General features: G+C 44.5%; 1 protein-coding gene across 1 annotated transcript in view; it reads left to right on the forward strand.

The window, feature by feature from the left end:
- The first annotated feature begins 333 nt into the window (after positions 1-333).
- RPH3A (rabphilin 3A) overlaps positions 334-23717 on the forward strand; it is a 148806-nt gene continuing 125422 nt past the window's right edge. The window contains exon 1 of the mRNA XM_048821164.2: positions 334-355. The gene's annotated coding sequence lies outside the window, so the exon portion shown is untranslated. The remainder of the gene's footprint in view (positions 356-23717) is intronic.

Raw genomic sequence — 23717 nt, forward strand, 5'->3', positions numbered from 1 at the left:
CGTGGTGGGGACCTGCGTCAATGCTGGAAGGAATGGGATGGACAGCTCTTTATCTGTTCGAAACAGTCTTTTTTCAGAAAGTGCCATTTGTACCATTCCCCCTTCCTGCCCCCCCCACCCCTCCCGACAGCAAGAGCCTCCGGCAGCGAATGCATGAGGCAGAGACGATGGCCCCGGAACACTGGAATTTGGAAGGATTCCGAGAAAATGAAGAAATTGGCAGCATGGAGAAGGCTGGTTTTCTTTATCCTCAGCCCAACCTGCAAGGGGCTGAGTCTCTCAACCCCGGATGGCTTCACCAGGAGCTGCGAAGCTCACCTCTTTGCCAAGACACCACATACATCTTTCTGTGCAGGTAAGTCCCCACCCCACACTGGTCATTTTCCTTCTAGTGTCTAGCACCTCATCTTGCCCTCTCTCCATAGGAGGGATATGATATAGCCAGGATAAGGGGTGGGTGGCTACCTGACACTTCCCCATATAGCCCATCAAAACTGTTCTCTCCTGGGGTTCCTAAGATCATCCAGTGCTTCACTCCTTCAAGGCTGGACTGTAGCTGCTTCCTACTCCCATGCAAGACAGAGCTTCCATACCTTGGGATGTGATGCGCACACAGGGGCTGTGGCCTGGGAGAACACTTGAAAATGTGACATGCAGGCTGCAGTCCTGGTGACACTTGTTCCACGTGTCCGTGGAGCGAGAGGCTGGCTGCACATCAGCTCCTTGGCCATGGTAGGTCTCCGAATCTGTGTCATTACTAGCATAGGAGGCATTCCTCAGAGAGAGAGCCCACTACTTTTGCTCTGTCCCCTTCACTACCTCTTCTAGTCCGTCAGTGTCCCCAGACTGATATGCCCATTTTAGCAGCTTCTCACATAAATGTCTTCTCCTTCGCTACACCCTAGGCGTGCAAAGCCCCCAGGGCCCCTCTCCATAGAGAGGTCCTCCTCAAAGACCATGATGGCTACAGGAAATCTAGCTGCAGCAAACCTTATTTTACTAAGGTGTGGCCAACTCTCGCCCATGTGCCCCTCTCCTCTCCCCTTTGTGTGTCAGTCCTTAGGTTGTGAGCTGAGTGGTGCAGACCATCTTCTGTCTGGAGAACACCTACCATATTGTAGGCACTTCTAGAGGTGCCTACATAACAATAACGCTCCTGGGAGGGAATACTTGGAGTGAAATAGCCTGCTCAATGTGGCACACTCTGAATAGAACGAGCCTCTTGCCTTTTGTGACAAAGCATCATCGACTGACATCCTTGAATTGTGTCTGACATCTCTGAATTGTGTAGGCTTGTAATGATAGCCATGCAATGTGATGAAAGGAAAAACAATCCCCTGTGATGTATTACATTGCAGAGAACCTCCTTTATCTGCCATTAACAATCAAGCAAAAATTATTGCTTGCCTTCAAGTTGACAGGGCAATAAATATGGACGTCTGCTATGCGAAGCCTATTTGTGGGAGCAGTTTATCGATACGTACTTGGAGGCAAGATGAATGACAGCCTACACTGAGCTGTCCATGTAAAACTGTTCAGTCTGTGTTTTTGCTACTCCTTTCTCTCTTGTTTCAGGAGGTTAAGTTATTTGTCCTGAAAATTGGAGTCAGTTGGAATTGGGAAGGAAAAATACCCAACCTCCTTGACTATTTAAATTGGACAGAACAGTGATTCACTAGGAATATTTTTTTTAATTGATCAACGTGTCAAATATTAGCAGTTTGGTGAACCAGTGGCTCGTTGCAAGGAAGCTGGAAAGGGGAAAAACTGTTATTGCAGTGAAGTAGCTGAAAAGATTAGCAAAAAGAGGAAGAGTGCAGAGAAAAGGCCATGAAAAGACACTTTACTATTCCAGGATTTATTTTTCAAAAGTAACACCTAAGGGTGTTTTTTTTCCCCTCCAAAATCGGTTTTGATCCAATGAGATGCAATATGTACATCGCACAGCAGCTGATGGTATCAGTAAGTTATACCATAAATGATTGTTTTTTTGAAATGATTCTTTATCAAGAGTATTATGTCTGTGCAGCCCAATTGCCTTCAAATTCTTCCATCTGTTATGCATGAGCAACCCTACCATATTCAGTGTGTTGCACCAGGGGAAGCTGAAGGGAGAATTGGGTTAAGCCCTTAGAAATGAATTGATGCTGCACAAATCAATACAGATTCCAGCTCCCTCTCTCAGGGCTGTGTTAGCTCTTGCGGGGCTAATGGGTAAAACGTAGCTGGAAATTCCTTTGTCACTGAGTTTGGCAAACACGACTCTGGATACGCACCAGGAGCAGATCTCTTTAGTGAGAAGCTGCCGTATTTACAGAGCAATTTTTCTCACCTCAACTGAGCTTTTCCGTTGAATTCCCCAAACCATTACATTACTGAGGTTGAAGGACTGTCTTTTTGTTCTGTGTTTGTGCAGCGCCTTGCACGATGGAGTTCAGGTCTGTGACTGGGCCTCCTAGGTTCTACCACAATACAATTAATAATAATAATCTGGTCCTGAGATATTTCTCATAGCAAAATATGCAGTGGAGTGATGAACTCCAATAGCTGCTTATAATGGGGGAAGCCATAGTTTCCTCAGGGAAATATCCCCATTCTAATAATGACTATATTTCTGAGACAAGTTTCCTTTTTAGATACTCTTCCAGTCCTTAATCCTAAAGCTGACCCAGCTCTCATGGTGATCAAAGGAGCCTCTTAGCTGGTTAATGCATCTGATTGTTTTCTCAAGAAGGGTGTAATGGAAGGAGGAATTTAATACAGGCACAGAGCTTGATAAAGATTTGTCTTCAATTAGCAAATAGCACGTGTTAACCTATTCGGTCTGAAAAGCAAGACCTGAGATCTGTTTATGTTAAGATGTTATTTAAATGGGTTTATGGTGGGATGGACTCAAAAGAGAGATTTATCTTATCTTGGTGAATGGGTAGATGTAGCTGTTCTTGCACTGATGTTCAATGTTGCTAAAATGCTGGATACACCCAAGGTATGAGCATCAACTTTCTTGATGAGCAACTCTCTGAACAGAATTAAGCTGCCCTGGAGATGAATGAGTGGTGATGGAATCTGTCAGGAAACATGTTGCCCCGCACAGAGGATACTTCTTAAGGCTTGCCTTTTCGGATGCTCAGCACGCAGGAAACTGGCATGTGAATCTAGTGTGCTCCAGCTTGCCATACGCTGACCAGCCACATGCTTTCTGCTACCGCACATTAAAGTTCTGGGCACTATGGAACATGTAGTGCATGACGGTAGGCTCAGCATGGCCAGTTAGTGCATGGCAGGCTAGGGCACTGTAGACTTACACTAACTCTCCATATCGACCAGCCCCTGCTTTGTACCTAGCGCACTGAGCTTGAAACATGGGATGTGTCCAAATACAAAACTCTGCTCAAACTAGGTAAGTATTTTGGCAAATGTAAATTTCACCGATCTGATTTACCAACCCTAGATATCACTTTGGACCCATCTTGTGCTGTTGATTTCACTGGGGAGTTCCGCTTCAAAAACGGAAGGTATCTTATAGCCATTTACTGGTAGAAGTTAAACTGTTAACAAGGTTTCTGGGAGAAACTCTTGCCTATGTTCTGCAGGCCTGTGAAGACCCATGGGGAAAATCTAGCTACCTACTCTAGTTCTTCATTTAGATGCTTTTCCTCACCTGGGGTCCCAGTAAGCCCCTCTTTCAGATGTGCTGCTGACATCTTGACACAATTATGCACTGTATAGTCCAATAGGACAGAATTGGAGCATTTTTAAGGTAGGTCTGGGAGGGAGTGCTATGTCAGTATGTCTTAATTTACTACAGGCTGATTCCCTGGGCACTGCAGAGCAGATGGAAACATATGGCCCTTTGCTTTTAGACTTTTTAGACAAGTCTTTTGTCTTCAGTCCTTTGAGTGGTGGTGTTTCAATGAATTTCAAATACATTCTTAAAGTCGTGTAGCTAAACATGATGAACCAGAATCTGGTCTCATTTATTCTGGTGTAAATCTGGAATAACTCCGCCGGTTAAAATGGCATTACTCTGGATCTACATTGGTGTTGCTGAGCTCAGAACCTGGCCCACTGACTGAGGCAGAACGAAAAATGCTTCATTGTTATAGCAAGTCGGGAATCCATGAAGCAGAGAATAGATTTAAAATCTAAGGTGGCTAATAAAATAAAGGACAAACTGTTCAGGACACCAGTGTTTGAGAAACAGATGGAAGAGGAGGTATGGACTATATTAGCTAGGAACCTGAGAATTGCTGCATTGAATGGGGCCAATGATCTGTCTCCTCCAGGATTCTACATGTCAGTGACCAACACCAGCTACATCAGAGAGAGGGGTAAGAACCCCACCACTGGACAATTCTGGAATAACTTGCCAATAGAGGAAGCTCTTCCCTAGCTAATATCAGTTTGTAGTAGTTTTTGTGAGCAGAACAGCCATTTCTTAAGATCCTTCGGAACATTTGGCTGTACATCCAGTCTCACACCCGTGTGGCTCTTTCATTTATCAGTTTGTTCCATCTCTACTATTTTGTGCACCTCAATGTCTGATGATGCCTCGTCTTGAGGATCTAGAAAAAGTAGGTATCTCCCCTACAATCTCTATGGTGAAGACTGATGCAAATAAATCATTTAGCTCCTCTACAATGTCCTTATCTTCTTTAACTGCCCCCTTTACGCTCCGGAGGAAAAATGGATCTTTTATCCTGGAAGTGCCCAAGGCAAAAGGATGGTCATGGGGATCATCCCTCTTATACGCATAATGAGAAGAATATGAGTCAAGATCCTCCTCTGACCCCCCCCACTCCCGCCTTCCTAGGCTACGACTTCTGAGCACAGCCACAATTCCCTTTTGCTCTTCCAACATGTCTCTGAAAGCACAACTTTGTCTCCTATATTCCCTGTGACCTGCCTGGGTCTCATCCTGGGACCCCTTTGGCAACTCAGCTAAAACCATTGCTGCTATCCACATTCCTACACTAACCCACGTGTCCCATTGCTTAGAGCTGCAGGAACGCTCTGGGGTCGATAAAGTCTCCAAGCTTACAAAAATCATTTACCATGTTCCTTTACAAAATCAATCAAGCTGTTTTCCAACACTGTCTCTAACTTTCCAGATGTTCCCTTTCCTTCTGTCATATTTTCTCACTTGACCAGGCTTATTAGCTGGAGCCCTGAATCAGTAATGGAATGTATCCGTAAATCAATTCAGGACTACAACATGGAAAATTACAGGTTTATGACCCTGCTCCACGTCCCCCTCCTCTATGCCAGACAAACAGTTTGTATCAATCGTTCCTTCCTCTCCATCACTCCTAGCAACTGGCTTGCCAAATCTGTTACTTGGGGTTTTTTAGAAGCCAAAGCAGTGGTAACTTAACTGTTCAGGTTTTTTTAGGCAGTGTCAGGAATAAATGAACAGGGGGCACAGCTTATTCATTTAAGAATGATTGATACAAGCAAGCATGCTAGTTCAAAGAAGAACTAGATAAATTCATGGAGGGTAGGTCCATCAATGGCTATTAGCCAGGATGGGCAGGGATGGTGTCCTTAGCCTCTGTTTGCCGGCAGCTGGGAATGGGTGACAGGGGATGGATCACTTGATGATTCCCTGTTCTGTTAATTCCCTCTGGGGCACCTGGCATTGGCTACAGTGGGAAGACAGGCTACTGGGCTAGATGAACCTTTGTGCTACCCGGTATGGCTGTTCTTATGTGCTTTTATTTAAAACTATCCATTAGATTTTAAGTACATACGCAATAGTTTTAGGACATTTTATCCACAGTTTGAGATGATCTTGAGTGATTACCAGCTGGGCTTTCAGGAGCCCTCTTTCTGGCCAGCTGATGGTGAGTTTAGGTGCCAGCTTTTTGCCTGAAGAACCTCGGACTGCTTTGAGGTATTTACTTTTATCTAATTTTTTATAGCTAACTTTAACAAAGCACCTAACCTATAGTGACTTCTAGTGGGTTAGCATAGTAACCTTTAATGGGTTACCAATCTTTTTAAATTTAATAACTTATTTTAAAACACTTTAAATTTTTAGTTATAACAATAATATGTTCAGGGCACTTAAAATCAAGGTTGTTGTTTTCGTATTTTTCATGCTTTTTTGTTTTGTTTTAATTGGAAAACTGCAAGTATGCAGCTGTTTCCCCTGGCCTTACAAAGGCCTAACTTTTTTTTAGCTATGCAGTGTTCGTTTTTTAGCTGGCAATGGCTAAACATACAGAATTGCTGACTGCAGCATTGTCAAGTTCTAAAACACACACAAAGATCAAATTTGGGGTTGACAGAGCCGTGAATTCCTTTTGCAGGGTTCCTGCTGCTGATAGTCTTAAATGATTTCTTGTTGGCTGTTTTTAACTTTGGCGACTTGCTCTTAAAATTCCCTTTTTAGCCTTCTACTTATATGCTATGGGAAATAATATGTGTGTCTTTCTATTGGCTTCACTTGTGCTGGGTTTCTAGAATGCCATTTTAAAAGCTATTGATACTTTCTTCTGCAGCAATTAAAACCAAAACCTGTGAACATATATGTAAATTGGTTAGTGTTTATGAAGAAAATTAATGTAGTAATTTGCAAGGCACAACCAAACTGTCCCAGAAGATGAGTTCACTATCCTCTATAATTTAAACAGGGTGATCTATACTAGATCATTTAGAAGTAATCACCGTTATTTTAGGTAGATTGACAAGTACTGGCAAGTGCAGCTGGCCTCAAACACCGGTTTGTGGAACATGGCCATGCTCTGCTAATTGTGCTGACGATGTGGCTAAGTCAGATTGTTGCATCTTCCAGATGGCCAAAGCCCCTGGTTAGGACAGTGTTTCGGTTCAGATAAATTTTGGGGGCTACTAATCATCATTGTAATGAATTTTTGAAGGAGCTCTAGAAAACATTGCATGCCAAAAAGGGGACCCGAGTTCAGTTAGACTGTAATACATTACTGGGATAGGTCAGGTCTTGGAGGCTGACAAACGTGTACTTATCCCGTCTGGCTTATTTCTGTCCCTTCCAGTGCTGGGGTGAGTAGATTTGTTATACAGCTTCCATTAGAACTACACTGAAAATAAGATCCATTTCCCCCCATTGCTGATGCCTTACCATTTTTGGCATGAAGGCTCCCTCTGTGACTTGTGATTTGCCCAGCATATAGCACTGGGAAGAGATGGGATTGAATATTTTTCCTTCGAGCACATGGCATAGGAAATGACACACTCATTTTTCCTTGGGTGGTCCCTGGAGTCTGTCTTCTACCCAGGCATTGATGGATTTTGGAAGAAGCACAGTCCACCATGATGGCTTCAGTAGATGTAGCCATCAGATGATCTTTACAGCTGGGTGAACCATCAGCACATAGGGAGGGATTAAAATTGGCTCAGATTTTTCAGCACCATGGAGAGATCACACCTGGTTAGATGACGCGCCTGTTGCTTGTTTCAGGAGGGGGCATTGGACATGATTTCTTATCTCTGGGTGCAAATTGAGAGCAACTGCAGTGAACTGGGGTTAAACTAGTACAAAACCATTCTGAGATAAGAACTAGACCATTTAAATGTATCCTGTACACTGCAAAACTCCTACTAATAGCAACTGTGCACTCCGCTATAACTGATCAGATGGGATCATGTCGGAGTGGGACAATGGGCACCACAGTCATGGCCATGACCAGTCACTTGGTCTGTGGAAATCTTCTCCCTCCACTCTTTTCATTCTCTTAGTGCTCTGCTCTAGACGAGTATCCTGTAGCAGCGGGATGCAGGAGATCAGCACTCAGTGGGGTAACAGCCTGCACAAGAAGTCATGACAAATTGCAATATCAGGCTTGTTTGGGATGTACCAGGCTGAAATGAGCGCAGCTCGCACAGTACGGAGAGCTCTGTGCTAGAGGGAGCAGTGCCCCTCTAGGCTTGAAGACTCATGGAGAGCATGCTTTCTTGGACTGTTAAATATCCTTTTCATGAGCTGTGTCATGACCGGGATGTGGGCTGTCTGACCTAGTGGTCAGAGCAGGAGTCAGGCATGGTCCAATACAAGGAGGTCCAAATCCAAGACAGGCCAGAGGGCAAACCAGGAGTCAGGTGTCAGGAGGCAGACAGGGTTACCAGGAGAGCAGCAGTAGGAGCAGGTATCACAAGGAAGCAGCCTACACCAGGGGAGCCCAGTTGCACGAACATCTTCCTGTTCTCGTGCTTGGGTTAAATAGAGGCTGGGGACCAGTCAGGGCTCCCAGGGTTCCAGCAATCAGACACCACAACCGGAGTCCTCTGTCGCAGTTCAGCTGCTATTCTAGCAGCTGTTAGCAGGTCACTGGGTGGCAGGTTATGACTGCTCAGCTCTCAAAAGCCCTGTGGACCAGGGTGCGAGACTTGTGGTTCCCCGACATCCAGAAATCTCATAAAGGTCAGGCCCATCCCAATCCCAGAACAGAAACAGTACATGTGACTTACATGACTGCTCACAGATCAGTACAGCTGGAGCGGCACTTTTGGAGTATCAAATGGCAAGCTGTACTGTGAATGGGATTCGTGAAGATGTCTGTCCCAGCTCCTTTGAATGCATTAAAGAAACTGGCACTTTGCTTGCAGACATGCTGCAAAAAGGGGGGGGGTGGAACTTGCTCTCTGCGTTCTGAATTATGCTCAGTTCTACCCAAATGTTATAGCACATCTTTAAAATACCTCCCCAGCATGTGACTGTGACCCTGCAGCTGCAGCATGGCCAGTTTCCCACCCAGGGAAAAATTAAAATGCTCACCATTCTCGTGTAAAAACCATTAAATAAGTTAACCAGGGTTGTTGCCTTCTGATGAAAGGAAACACTGTGGCAGAGTCCCCTTGGCAAAGGGTCCCCAGTTCTTTGCAAACATCTCTCTCTCACCTCAGAACTGACAAACTCCCTACAGAAAATGCATGTCTTGCAGGGTATTGATCTACAGAAAGCTCATAACTTGTCAAGATTCATAATCATAGCAAGATGTATGTATAGCTAATGATGTGTTTATAGTGAAAATACACTTTGTGGACTTTATGTAGAAATTAGCCACCAGGAGATAATGTGTCTCATAATGGCCCATTTGGGCAATGGGGAATTCTGACGTGTCCTCTTTGACTCAGTTGTTTAGCCTTGCACGCTTTCCAGACTTTGAATAGGAAACCATTTAAAGGCAGAAAAGAAACTTTACAAGAAGACAGGGGTTCACCCTGGCTGTGAATAGAAACAAAAAGCTATTTTCAGTATAATGCAGAGGAGGGAGAAGCACTTTGTAGCCCATCACACTGAGGAAACCCCTTGTGGAGCGGGCGTTCTTGAGGAAACCAGCCAGCTCTGCAACAGACTGAACTTTGGGTTGGGGCTGGGGGAAATCTGCTTTATTAGGTGGAAAAGGTAACTATTGATAAGGGTCGACTCAGGTTCACGCTTTGTGATTTTGTTTTGTATTGTAACCATTTGCTTCTGCCACCCTTGGTTCTAGTTGCATCTTTATTCTTTCTTAAATAAACCTTGTTATAAGTGTCACGAGTGCCGTGTGGCTTACAGGAGTGGTGATTTAAGGTTAAACTGGTAAACTTGGGAGCAGTGCACCTTTGTGTGCAGAGGATCCGGAATTTCTGGGAGTGTCAGGGGCTGGATATCCCAGGGAAATGAGTCAAAGGGACTCGGGGGGCTGGGTTGTTAGCCTGGAACGTGAAGACAGGGCTGGCATTGCTCACAGGACAGTGCTTGAGTGGCTGAAAGGCTGGTGGTGTAAGACAGCTGATGACCAGCTGGGCCCAAACAAGACTCCCTCATGCTGGAGGCAGGAGGTAATAAGGTAACTCTCACAGGCACCTCGAGAACTGTCACCTCTGTCTGAGGGTCTCTTTAAATCCTTCTCTTCTCACATCACAGGAGAGTGACCTGCTCTCTCTGGGTGTAACCAAGAATTCCATCTTCCCCTCTGGCAAGATTTGAATTTGCTCCAAACCCTATGGCCTGTCTCCATGAAGGCAGCATAGCTTGGGCCACAGGCTAGAATTGCAAGCAAATTAAATAATAGTGCTGTAAAATTTAAAACCAAAATCCAACAAACCTGTGATTTAACCACCCGAGCTCAGTGTGCATCTGACAACAGAACTGTGTGTGCGAGGGGCAGGAAATAATTAATTAGCAAAGTTGGTTAAATAAACAATTGAGCATATGCAGATGTGATCTCAATTCAGTTCTGGAAATCAGGTCACGTCAGGCTGTTCCTGGAAGAAGTAATAATTTTTCCAAATGTTTTCTCGGTTAACAAGCTAGAAGAGTCTTTTGAGTGATGACATACACCCAGCAGATTCATATTAAACACACGGTACAGGCTATAGGTCACAATTTAAAGAGCTTATATTTATAGTATGCTTTTTATAAGATTCAAAAAGATTATAAAAGTTCTGTGTGTGTGTGTGTGTGTGTGTATGACACACACTAACGGCTTGTCTACACATGTTTGGAGCGATGGCAAATCATCCCCAGACTTAGTGAAAAGTGACAGGGCCAAGAATTGCTCCCCCTTGATTTCCACTAACAGACCATTTCATTTCAGAGGGACCTGATGTGGTTAAACACAGCGGTGGGGTGAGGAAGGCGGCGAGAGAGAACATGGAAGCAAATAAAGTTTCCTTTGCAAGATCAAGATGTGCAGCAGTATTTGGGTTTTATGGACAGGGGAGTTATACAGAAGCTGGGGATGCCCTTTGGGTCTCAGATCTATTTACCTGTCACACCATGTAATCAGCTCAGTGTTCTTCTTGCAATTTAGCAATCCCCAGTACAAGGGATACTGTCCAACACTGATGATTAGTTTCAGAGTGGTAGCCGTGTTAGCAAGAAGAACGAGGAGTACTTGTGGCACCTTAAAGACTTGTTAGTCTCTCCTCATTCTTTTTAATGATGATTAGCTGTACTATCCCATCCTTTACCCAAAGCAGGTACTTACCACACTCTGACCATGGTAACGCTGATCTAAAAGTAGATGTCAAGGGGGAACAAGGAGGCCAGGAAGCTGTTTTCCCCAGGTATTAGACTAGCCCATGCAATCCATTTTCACTAATGGGAGAGATACTCAGACCAAGGATTCCACTTTGTGTATATATATATTAACCCTTCCCCGAAAACAGCGCCTTATAGCCAAATTTCTTCAGAACAGGTCCTTTCAGCCAGAACATTCATTTCCCTTAGAGGAATGGAGAAATAGGGCCAAATCCTTGATTGATGTAAACTGGCAACTCTCCATTGACTTCAATAGACATGCACTGATTTATACCAGCTGGGGATCTGGCCCATAGATTTTATCTAGATCTCCAGCAACTGTGTCTGATTGATGATGTGATTTATAGGCCAGGTGAACTCTTCTGCCTCAAGCCAACTTTCCCTAAAGGTGTAGGGGGTCGAAGCTGTTTGCCACACAGCTCTCCCTTTAATAACCAGCTGTTAGTCTCTTGTTCTATTTGTACACTGGCCCTTGGTGAGTGATGATGGGAGGGCTGTTTATGATGAGTATAATGAGCCCAGACGTCACGTTGCAATTTAAATTCTATAATTAGGGCTGTGATTACCCATGCTAATCCTTTCTCTTGACATACTTGTACGGTATGAAACACTGGCTATGAACTTGATTGAATTTCCAAACAAAATAATTCCAGGGGCACTGTCGGTCTCTGAGATTAGCTCCACCAGGCCCCATGCATCTAAGAAAGGGATTAGTGTCAAATGTTATGAATGAAGCAGACTAATTTTGGGGGAGACGAGTTGGTGGATGTCCTTCAAGCCTAATATGCAGCAGAGAAGCTGCTAAGAAAATCCAGCAATGCTGTGGAACTAGCAATATCTTCTGGCCTGCATCTCTAGGCCAATTGCAAACTATCTGTTACTTTTATGTTTAGTTTCTTTGAGGAGCAGTTACACGCACAAAATGTTATTTGTCAAACTGCTTGCTAATTTCAGTCCATTTGCATTCTGTCCAATCAAACTCAGCCACAATAAGTTACCCCATCATTGCATTAAAGGCTGAGAGAATCGGCCACTGCAACATTAGCAAAACACACAAGTCTCTGCTAACGGCCTAGAAGTATATTTCATAGCTCTCTGTGTTGTTCATTTTAACTGCAAAGGCAAAAGTTCAGCTAGATTTTTTTGATATCTCTGTGTTGCATTTACACTTGGTTTGCAATGAACTTCAAACAGTAAGTATCCCTGACTCCATTCCTTATCCAAAATCATGAATGTGTGTTTGCATGTCATTTAACCTGGAAAATTCCTGAGATCTATTTTTTTAAAGCCAAGCAAATTACGTAGCTGTGTTTCTTTAAGGGCTAACACATCAGGATCAGCTTCTACAAACAAGACTATTCACTTTGTGAGGAAACTGTTTAAATCCATAGAGTGGGAGCCACTGCCCATCTCTTTAACTTGTTACTTGCTGCTGAGTTATCAGTAAAGCAACCAACTGATAATCTGCCCAGACACTTTTCTGTGCTCCACTTAATAACAGAAGGAAACTGAAGTAAAACACCTCAATTGATTTTAATATAGTGCAATTAATCATTGACCATCCAGGACTCCACCCCCATCCCTCTTCTGCTCAGGATGGCCACTGGTAATGGCATAGCAAGAGCGGGGCGCGAACACCCTGCTCTGAAAGCACAGCCTCCTGCCACTGGAGCTGAGGGAGAATTTTCTTTAACTTAGCCATTCTCACGCTGTCTCAGAGGAGCTGTGGTCCACGCGATGAAAGACTCTGGCCAGTGGACACTTCTCCTCCCATTTCTGATGCTGGAGCCCAGCCACCCCCTCCCAGTCTCAATCACAGCATCCTTGAGCCTTTTGTTCTCCATTCCATCTCCACCATCCACCTGTTTCCCTCTCTCTCTTTCTCCACAACCCTACCTGTGCTTCTCTGTCACTTGGTCCCTTTCTTCTCCTCTTCCCAGCACATGCTCCCCAGATGCTTGGTGTCCTGCTCCAATGTCCAGATGCCTCATTCCTAGCCCCCCAGCCCCTTTCCTCTCCTAAGGGAGTGCCAGTCAAGTTAGTCGGTATCAGCAAAAAGTTAGTCGGTATCAGTAAAAAGAACGAGGAGGACTTTTGGCACCTTAGAGACTCACAAATTTATTTGAGCATAAGCTTTCATGGGCTAAAGCCCACTTCATCAGATGCATGCAGGGGAAAATACAGTAGGAAGATATATATGTAGATATACAGAGAACATGAAAAAATGGGGGTTGCCATACCAACTCTGAGACTAATCAATTAAGGCAGGCTATTATCAGCAGGAGAAAAAAAAACACAGTCAAGTTTGTGGCTCAAAGGCCTTCCCTTTGAGAAACTTCTGCTTTCTCTTCCTCGTTGTGTGGCTGTGCTTGCTGCTCCTTATTTCCCATGGGTTGTTTTATTTGTCTTTTCTTCAGACCTCCAAGCGCTTGCGATTCACAACCTGGGACCTGCTGCTTTAGTGGTTAGCCTATGACTTGAGCGGATTGGGAATTTTTTGACAAAATAATAAAGAAAAATGCCGATTTGTCGAAACGGAAGCTTCTCGGGGGAAAGGAGTGGTTTCTTTGAAGTCTGAAAAAAGGTTTCAAATTGCGGAAATGCCCCATTTTGATGTTTTCAAAATAAAAAAAGATTGGTTTTCTGGTTTGAAACAACTTTTTGTTGCGAAACATAAGCTAATTATGGCGTGGTTTTTTTTGGTTAAAAAGAAAATATTTTGATCTGAACTGAAAATTTTTCTGACTTTTCAGTTCATGGAGATTTTTGACACTGATTCAGGATGGGAGAAATTCCTGAAATCTCAAATATTTTTGGGGGATGGAGACACCATTTCTGGCCCAGCTCTACCTATGACACGCAGTTGAGTAACTTGTCATTCTATCCAGTAGAGGGCAATGACATACATAGAAACTAGTTACTAGGCAGTTCTTATTAATACTTCATTTCCTTGCTTAGCCTCTAGCTTTTATCTTGCATCAGTCTAGCGTTATATCTTCTGGGGAAACCTTAACAATAGAGTGGGATAAAGCCCCCTCACATCTCCAGATATAAACTAAATGATTACACTAGCTCAGGTTCTGGTAGCATTTCATTACTAGCTTATGATTTTTAGCTCACTTCATTTGACACCCTGTATGTTTATCCTGGAATGCCAATTCCACAAGTATTCCTCTGGCTGATGCTCAGTTTAAACCTTGATATTCTCAGTATGTGTCATTATCTAGCATAACCTAACTGAGTGTGAATACAGAATTAACTACTGGGGATTTTTTTCAACCTGCTGTTCTTTCATAGTGCTGTGTATTTGGAATATTTTTTGGATTTCCATTAAAATATTTAATATTTATTTAAACACAGAAATAAGACTTCACAGTGCCAGAGATAAAAAATCCAGTCCTATCATCTGTCAGACTGCTCGCTTACACGGCTGCCTCCAGATTAAGCACAGGTGTTGCCTAGAATGTCAGTTGCAACAATGTTTCAATTTTTAAATGTTCCCAGTCACTTCTAAGTAAATGGCATCTACTCCAGCTTAGTTCATTGCATCAGTGAGCAAGTTTGAAGCAGCATATTGCAAGAATGGCCTTTCTGCTTGCCCTTCGTGTGTGAACAGAGGATTTTTGCACAAGTCTCACCTCAAGGCTTGCTTACTGCACTGAGTAGCTTAAAGACGAGTCAGCTGTTTTTCTTCCCAAGCAGGGCATTATGCATATAGCTAGGGAAGCTGTATATATAACTTCAGCACATACTAGGAGCTTGAGTTCTGTGGGGGACAGACTGATTAGCACTTTCCATGAGAAATGCATGATTCTGCTAGAGCTCTGGCAGTGGTTTCCAACTCTTACAATGGTATCACAAGTAAGTCTTGCAATGACTCGTGTTTTCCCTTAAAGCCCCAGCTCCTGGAGTCATGTATGTGAGAATCTCAGCTTCATATTTTTTAAAGTAAATTTCTAGCCCTCCTGGCAGCGGAGGAAATCCTGAAAATATAACCCCCAAGACCCTACAAGCTCAGGATCCAGAAAGCAAATAAAAAGAACCCAACATGGGCATTTTAAATCTCAAGATTTTTAACCCAATTTCATGATATTGGGGTCCGACTCTTGATTTTTGTATGTTTAGGATTGGCAATTCTGACCGTGTAAGATGACGCTTTGGGCTCAATTCCTCGTCTATACTGTTGTTACCACAGGCTCAGCTTCAGCCGTGGCAGCATTTCTGCAGCAGGGTCATTACTGCGGCCACAAGAGCATTATCTACACTAGCATTCCCATGACTGCTGCCTTTGGTTCTGCTTCACCCGTGGTAGCAACACTGGGAAATCTTTGGCTTTGCCTACACTAGGAAGTTTACCTGCCCAGGCTGGGGGTTGCTTAGAACCTTAGCAATTGTGTCTTGCTTTCAGTGGGCTGCAGGAAAAGGTCCGATCCTGCACATGCCTGCATTCCCTTGCCCATGTGAATGGGATGGGAAAATAATTAACCCTTTAATTACCCTCCCAAAAGAAAGCATGTGTGCAAAGCATAATGCTTGTGTATATTGTAGAGATTTTAAAACTGTTTTCAAACCTGTACGTAAGAAATAATAAAAATGGATTCCATGCAACACATTTGCACTCAGGTTCTGTATTTCTGTACATTGTGAGTGTGTACTTACTACTAATAACAGGTACCAGCCTGGCAGTCCTGGAGACTGAAGGCCTGCATTTCAATACGGACCAGATCCTCTTTGGGGCAGAAGCAATGTACATGCCTCTGTCCTGAGCTGGACAGGTCCTCTTGCTGGGGCGTTAGGGGAGTTCAGTCTTCAGGCCCAGCCAGTTCTTGGACTCTCTGTGGTGATGACTGTATTATGGCCTAGGGGTAGAGCACTGGACTCAGGAGGCCTGGGTTCCATTTCTGTTTCTGCCAAGGGCTAGTCACGTCATGGCTCTGTGTCTCAGTTTTCCTATCAATCAAATGGGGAGAATGATACTGACCTCCTTTGTGAAGTGTGTCGGGATCTACTGAGGAAAAGCTCTATATAAGAGCTAGGTATTTTTATTTATTATTGACACGTGGCAAATCGTTGTGGTGGTTTTGATGATGTGGGCACCAGAGCTGGGCTGAGTCTATCAGTTCATTTGATATACTGCAGCATTTTTTAGTGATCAGACTATTTTATTCTTTTAGGAAAAGAGAAGGGGAAAAAATTCCTCTCTCTGGCAACCTGGAAAATAACTGGTAGAGAAGGATCATAGCTCTTGTTCTTAATCACAACAAGCGAGTGCTACACTGTAATTTCTTGGAGTAGATTTATGAATGCCCTAGTAAAAATTCCTCACAGATTTAGGTTTAAATTTGTTTTCTTCTCTCCTCTGGATTTAAATTTAGGAAAATTTTCCTGCTCTGACAAAGCCTCCTGAAAAAAAGAGCCAAAGAACAAACTGACTGTGAGAGTGGGTGAAAAGGAACTTGGTTGAGTTCTCCAGAAAAATGAAAGGGAAAACAACAAATAACCATAACAATCTGAGATCCATAATACAATGGCTGAAGCTCCCTGACCTGGAAACAAACAGTATTTATCACTCCTAGACTCGCCAGTGGTTGAATATGTTGAACAAATTGTTCATGTCATTGTTCTGGTTCGTAGCCAAGTTTGGACTTTCCAGTGTCTCAATTAAAGATGCCCTTTTCTATGGGCCACATAACTTACAATGCTCTAAGAGTTCAAATATTTACCCCTTTATGGGACCAAAAGTCAACTCAAGCAGATAAATTGGTATCTCATGCATGAAAGGTGAAGATTAAATGAAGCCAAGAAGAAAACAATTTTTAAAGTCAGAAATAAAATTTACTCCATGTAAATAAAAGCAACTGGATTATCCAATATGTAAATCGACTAGGGGTTAGCCTGCAAAGGGGTGTGCAAAATAACAACAGGAAGGAAATATTGTGTTGCCCTGCACGTATCAGAAAGCTCAATGTATGCATTCTCCTGTGTCCTGAGTGACAGCAGTGGTGTTTTGACAGCTTGAGTGCCCCATTAAATTAGCAGATCTCACGGAAACTACATTGGTCACAAGAAATGTGAGGAAATACTCATCCTTTGGACAGCGGATGAATTCGCTGTGCATTTTGGCAGGAACAGCCATAAAGAAAAGGCTAGAGAGAGGACATTATAGTCCAGCCTCTGCTTAGAAACATAGAAACGGACATTCCTAATTTAACAAAAGTGAGATCTGCCTGTAACCACAGGAGAAAGGTTTACAGGATTGCCTACCGCAGGAACAGGTCTACAGGATTGACCTCAGTGAAACTATTTTCTGTGAGCTAGATGCCCAAGTTTAGCTTTTATTCTGTAACTGGTTTCTTCATCTTAATACATTTAAATTTCCCTCTCTGTACTTCCACCATTAAGGTCTCAGAACTGAGATCAGAATCTGGCCCACCAGTGTAAATTCATTTCCATGGACTTCATTGGAATTGCTCTGGATTTCATCCTCATTCAACTGAGCCCTGAATCCATTATGTTAACATTAGCACGAGCTTCAAAACCCAGGTCTCTTCTTTGAAGCTTAAAATGTTTAAAGGGTTGTGGAGCTGCTCGTCCTTAAAAAGAGAGAGGAAATAAACATTCCCCCCCTCCCCCCCCCCCCGAACGTCAAGCCTATAATCTTGAAAACCTTAATTGCATGTTTGTTTGCTTTTTGTTTGAGTGATGAGGGTTTGTGTGTGAGAACTAGCCCATGCGAGTGGAGAATTGCCTTTGAAATCAATCTGCATTATTCCAAGAATAGAGAGATGTTCCTCTATTCAGATTCAAATACATAAGAAAACAGACACCTGCATATCCCTTGTTACCATTCTGATTAGTTTCTCTATGCAGAAATTCTCTGTCTGAACCATTGTATACACAAGACAAACCAAATAAAGACTGGAATATTACTGCAAAAGAGACTGGCCAGACGTTCATGTGAGATTATTTCTTAGTTTTTGGCCAGCCTCTGATTGGGAGCATGGCCGCTTGCTGCGTTATGAACATTTGCTGTAAGTTGATGATTGTTGAGTTTTTTTTTTTTTATCATTGTTGCAAACTGGCATGTTGTCAGTTAAGCTCTTTGGGACAGGGACTGTCCCGTCATATATATTTGGACAGCACTTGGAGCAAGGAAGCCCTTGAGATGAGGCCATGAGATGTTACTGCAGTACACAGCTGAGTAAAAACAACAGAGTCTTGGGACACAGCCGTGAGTTTCAGAACCCTGAGTCTGTCCACATGGCAGGGTGACGGGTACACCGTTCCCTACAGCACTAGTAATGCAGCAGAATCTGCCCTAGCATCCCCCTTTGGGCTATAGGGTCCATCTGCCTGAATGCTGCTCTGATGCACGTGGGAGAGCTGACTTCTAAATTTCTGCCAGCCTGTTCCAAAATCCTGGTCAGGAATCCACGGGGAAATTCCTCAGGTTATTGCGGCAATTATAGCTAGGGAGGCAGTGTGCCCTAGTGGCTAGCATACCAGACTGGGAATTGAGAGACCTGGGTTCTATTTCTAGTTCTGCTGGGTGATCTGGGGCAGGTCTCTTTGTGCCTCAGTTTCCCCATTTATAAAAATTGGGGATCATGATATCGCCTTTGTAAAGCACATTCTGATCTGCTGAAAAGCACTAGATAAGAGCTAAATATCATTATTATTCCAATGTGTTAACTTCTTCAGAACTCTTTTTGTGACCTTCTTGATTTTACCTGAGTATGTCAGACAAAATGATCAGTTCTGGCTTGCTTAGTAAGCAAATAACTCAGCTGATCTTTCGACAATCTACACGAGCCTTTATGCTATACACTGACCTCGCCATATGTTGTAACATCTCATGATTAATTTATCTGGAGCATGTATTAGATACAGGGCAAAGTTTGCCTCTGCTTGGCATGTGAACTCTGCCCTCTGCTGCTGAGAGTGGGACGAATAGCCAGAAGGAACTAGTACAGCTTGGAGCCTGCAACAGGACTAGCGCGATGGTATCATCATACTGCATGAGTCTATTCTAGTTTCCAACAGTCTTTGTAGCTGGGATGTATTGTTCAGTTAATCTTTGGCTGGAGAATTTGATAAGCTGTGGAGCTTTAGCTGAAAATAATGCAACTGTATTTTAACATCCTTTTGTACCCTAGAAAACCACCACGGAAAGTTATGGTGCATTTATACTGCGATAAAAGACCTGTGGCATGGTCCCGGCTCGCCTGGGTTAGCTGACTTGGGCTCGTGGGGCTTGCACGGGGATGGGGGGGTGCTATAAAATTGCAGTGTAGATGTTGAGCCTTGGGCTGGAGCCCGGGCTCTGAGACCTTCTCCCTCACTAGGTCTCAGAGCTGGGGCTCCAGCCCGCGGTCGAACATCCTCTACTACAATTTTCAGCCCCACTGCCTGACCCCTGCGAGCCTGAGTCAACTGGCCCGGGCTCTGAGGCTTGGTGCTGCGGGTTTTTTATCACAGTGTAGGCTTAACCCAAGAGTCCAATCTCCAGCACATCTGCATCACTGTCTCAGCAGTAAGCACCTGGTGACCTATAAGGTAAGGCAGTGGAATACGGCTGATATGGAGCTATATTGACACTACTTAATAAGTAAAGCCTACGCTAATTATCCATGCACATCTAAGGAGGTAAAGATCCCCTCCCTCTCTTTTTGGAGCATTGCAAGCCATTTTATCTGATAACTTGTTTCAGACTGAAGAGCACATTCCGTTTATCTCTCTCTGAAATTAAACTAACCCCTAGTTATTCTTGGTAAAATCAGGACTTTTCAAAAGCTGTATTCAGTTTTGTGGAAAATATGCCAGTTAATTACATCAGTAAATAAATTACACTAATCTCATTAGCAAAAAAGGAATTGTAGATTAAATCTTTTATTGCACTTAAAAATGAATGCAGCCAATCTTTTAGGAAATGTATTCTCTCATCACCTCGCCCAGGATAATAGTTCTGTTATACATAGACAGAACATTATCAGAAATGAAAAATGAATGTAAAACTAGCACATATCTTATTAGAATATTGTAATGAACTGGCTAGTGAGTCTGTTGGATAGAATCAGAACTACTCAGCCATGCGTGCAATAGATGGCATATTACTAAGAGAGCTGCTTCTTTAGCTCCACGGGCAGGGACCTTTGTTTTTCGAGCAGGAGGTTCCAAGTTCTAGCTTCATTGTCGCTGTGAGGTTCTGAGCAGCTGTGGTTGGTAGCATGGCATGAGTCATGAATTCCCTTTATGGCCCTTAGGTACGTCTAACGTTGTTTTTTGAAATGAAACAATGTGGGCAAAAGAGGTGGGACTGACAGCCCTTGGAACTAAAGTCTGATGCAAGCTTCCTCATGCTGGCTGGCCAATGTTCTCCTGCCTTGACTCCAACTGCCCTAGAGACAAAGGTTCATTCTCCTCGCGTGGTCTTTGTGTTGCCAGCTGTCATGAAGGACGTCTAATGATGTGGGTCCCTAGTAACTTGGGAGTAAGGCTAGATGTCTTAGGACCATGAACAGCCATCAGATGGAGTGATGCTCTGTACCTTGGGGGAACACCCAGCACCCCCGTGTTCATCTTGTAAAATGATTGTATGGTATCCAATGCAAAGTTTGTCATGTTGGGTGTCTTCAGAAGGCTCATGATGCACTGAGCATTGTTGTTATACTGATGTTATAGGTTATAATTTCATGTATATAGTTATGAGGCTGAAAATGTATCCTCATGGCTTAAAGCAAGGGCAGGCAAAAACTCTCCAAGAGCAGAGAGGCAGTTCACACCTCATCAGGGAATGTATGAGACAAACCCAGCCCAGCCTCACAGGAACAAAGGACGCTGGCCTAGGCAGCAGGAAAAGGATCTGTTTGAGTGAGTCACCCCCCTTCCTTTGGTCAGTATGGGACTGTGATGAGGTAATGCTCACTTGACTCTGAAGGGGTGGGCAGCAAAGCCAAGAGGGAAGAAAGGACATGATAAAAGGGAGAGACATTTTTCCATGCGCTCGCTCTCTCTCTCTTCCACCTACATCTACAGACACCACAGCAAGCGACTTAAGCGCTGATCAAAGGAGAGAGCCTGGCCAAAGAGCAACCAGGCAGCCTGTGGTGAGAAGCATCTAAGTTTGTAAGGACACTGAAAGTGTTAAGATCACCTTAGAATGCGTTTTGCTTTTATTTCATTTGACCAAATCTGACTTGTTCTGTTTTTACTTATAATCACTTAAAATCTATCTTTTGTAGTTAATACATTTGTTAGTTTATTCTACCTGAAGCAGTGTGTCTGGTTTGAAGTGTGTCAGAGGCTCCCCTTGGGATAACAGGCCTGGTACATATCAATTTCTTTGTTAAATTGATGAACTCATACAAGCTTGCAGCATCCAGCGGGCATAACTGGACACTGCAAGATGGAGGTTCCTAGGGTTGGAGATATTGGCTAGTGTCATTCGGTTGCACAATCCAAGGAGCAGCTTACATGCCAGAGGCTGTGCGTGAACAGCTCAGGAGTGGGGGTTCTCACAGCAGAGCAGAGGAAGGCTGGCTCCCAGAGTCAAGGATTGAAGTGACCTAGCAGATCATTGGTCCAGATAACTCCAGAGGAGAATGTCACAGAAGGCAACTATGTTCAGTCATTACTGACCACTGTTCAAACAAGTCATCAGAGGCAAAATGCTCCATATTTCATTTCCAACCCCCGGAATCACCCACTTCTAATCTGTTTTACTGAATACCGTGCAATTAGATTTACTTTGATTAAATATACCTCCCAGGCATGTTTGATATAAATAATACAGGATTCTTTCTAATACCCTGGCTACATGTTTGAACAGTTGGTCAGGCCCACTGACAGCAATTCCAGGCCCCAGGGCAGAACTGTCAATGTGCCCCCATGCACGCACAAGCTGCGCCCCTGCGGCCACCGTCCGCCTGACATTTGAGCGGTGCTTTGCCTGCGCTGGGTGGTGCCCAGCAAGCTGCCAGCATAGCAAGGGCTTCTACATGCTTGCCCGGTAGAGTTGCCAAATGTCTAATCGTGCAAACCCAAAGACCCTTGTTCTGCCCCGGCCCTTCCCTGAGACCACACTCCTGTCCTGCCCCTTTTCCGAGGCTCCGCCCTCTGCTCACTCCATCCCCCCTCCCTCCATCACTCACTCTCCCCCACCCTCAATCACTTTCACCAGTCTGGGGCAGGGACTTGGGGTGCAGGGTGCAGGCCCTGGGAGGGAGTTTGGGTGCAGAACGGGGTGCAGGCTGTAGGCTGGGGCAGGGGGTTGGCACTTACCTCTGGCAGCTCCCAAAAGCGACCGGCGCCCCTTTCTGGCAGCAGCTCCTAGGCAGGGGGACGGCGGGGGGACCACGGGGTCTCTGCATGCCGCTGCCTGCAGGCACTGCCCTCACAGCTCCTACTGGCCACAGTTCCTGGCCAATGGCAGCTGCAGAGTTGGCGCTTGGGGCGGAGGCAGCGTGCACAGACCCCCTCCCCAGGGGCCACAGGGACGTGCCAGCCGCTTCCAGGAGCGGTGTGCAGCGAGGGCGGGCAGGAAGCCTGCCTTAGCCCTGCTGCACTGCCGGTGGTGATGGCAGCGGCAGGGGGCCCCTGGGTCCTTTTAAATCGCCCAGGCCCCTGGGCAATTGCACCCCTTCCGCCCCGCCCGTCGGCGGGCCTGCAGTCGGTACAAGCAGGTTACCCTTTTAACAGCAGGCCAAATATGTCATACAAACTGGAACGCTCTTCTCTTACACCGCATTCGCTATCCGGTAGCTGTGTATCAAAACGGGCCAGCTCCAAGTAACCCTTTCAGATCTCCCGAGTTCAGGGAGGGCCAGCCGAGCTCCTGCATCTGAGTGCCTCATTAGAAGAAGCTGCAAGTCAGGCAGACGAGCCCATTCCAGAAGCACAGAGTCACTGGCTTCCTTCAGATGACATGATATTGGACAGCAGAGTGCCTAATAAAGATGTTTTACGGCTCCTTCCCCAAGCCGTCCGCAGGCGTGGAGTTAGTCACAGCCGGCACGCTCTGGAGCGAGATGAAGGAAAGGCCTCAAGGCACTGGAACATGACAAGATGGCTCAGCCTTTTGAACTGCTTCAGGTGGGGTTAGTGACTAGTACTACGGGATGACTCAGTGGCCTCATAGGGTTCTTTCTGTTCCACTTTCCTAGCACTCACGTGTAATTGCCTCATTGCATGGCTTCAACAAGGACAGACCAGAGACACGGGACTTAGTGGCTCTTTTCCCCCTCTCTTTCTTCTTGCCTGGGTCTCAGCAGGAACTGCACTTGTCATCGGTGTCTGTCTGTGCTCCCCAAGCAGAGAGAAATCAGGCTTTAAAAGCCAGCAGAGAACAGTGACACCCAGATTTAAAGAGCCATATATTACATGGTGCTGACTAAGTCAGGCAGATCTGGCCTGCTTCACTGATTGCATGTTAGCTGAATGGGCTGCAGTTAAAGAGAAATTAATATACAGTGGGATAGACATCGTTATTACAGCAAATACTAGCTCCTGCTGAATACTGTTACCTAGAGGGGAAGCTTTCCTGTTTCAAAAAGCAATTGCATTGATTCTCGGGTCCTCACTAATGGTGTGAATATTTTTGTTTGAATGCTTGCAATTTGGAAGCATTGAGATGCTTGAGATGTTGTTATCAAAATGTCACCCCCTTGATAAATCTGACTCCCGGCTTGGTAGAGATGCATAAACTGCTGGA

This window comes from Caretta caretta, chromosome 15 (genome assembly GCF_965140235.1).
Source record: "Caretta caretta isolate rCarCar2 chromosome 15, rCarCar1.hap1, whole genome shotgun sequence".
NCBI lineage: Eukaryota > Metazoa > Chordata > Testudines > Cheloniidae > Caretta > Caretta caretta.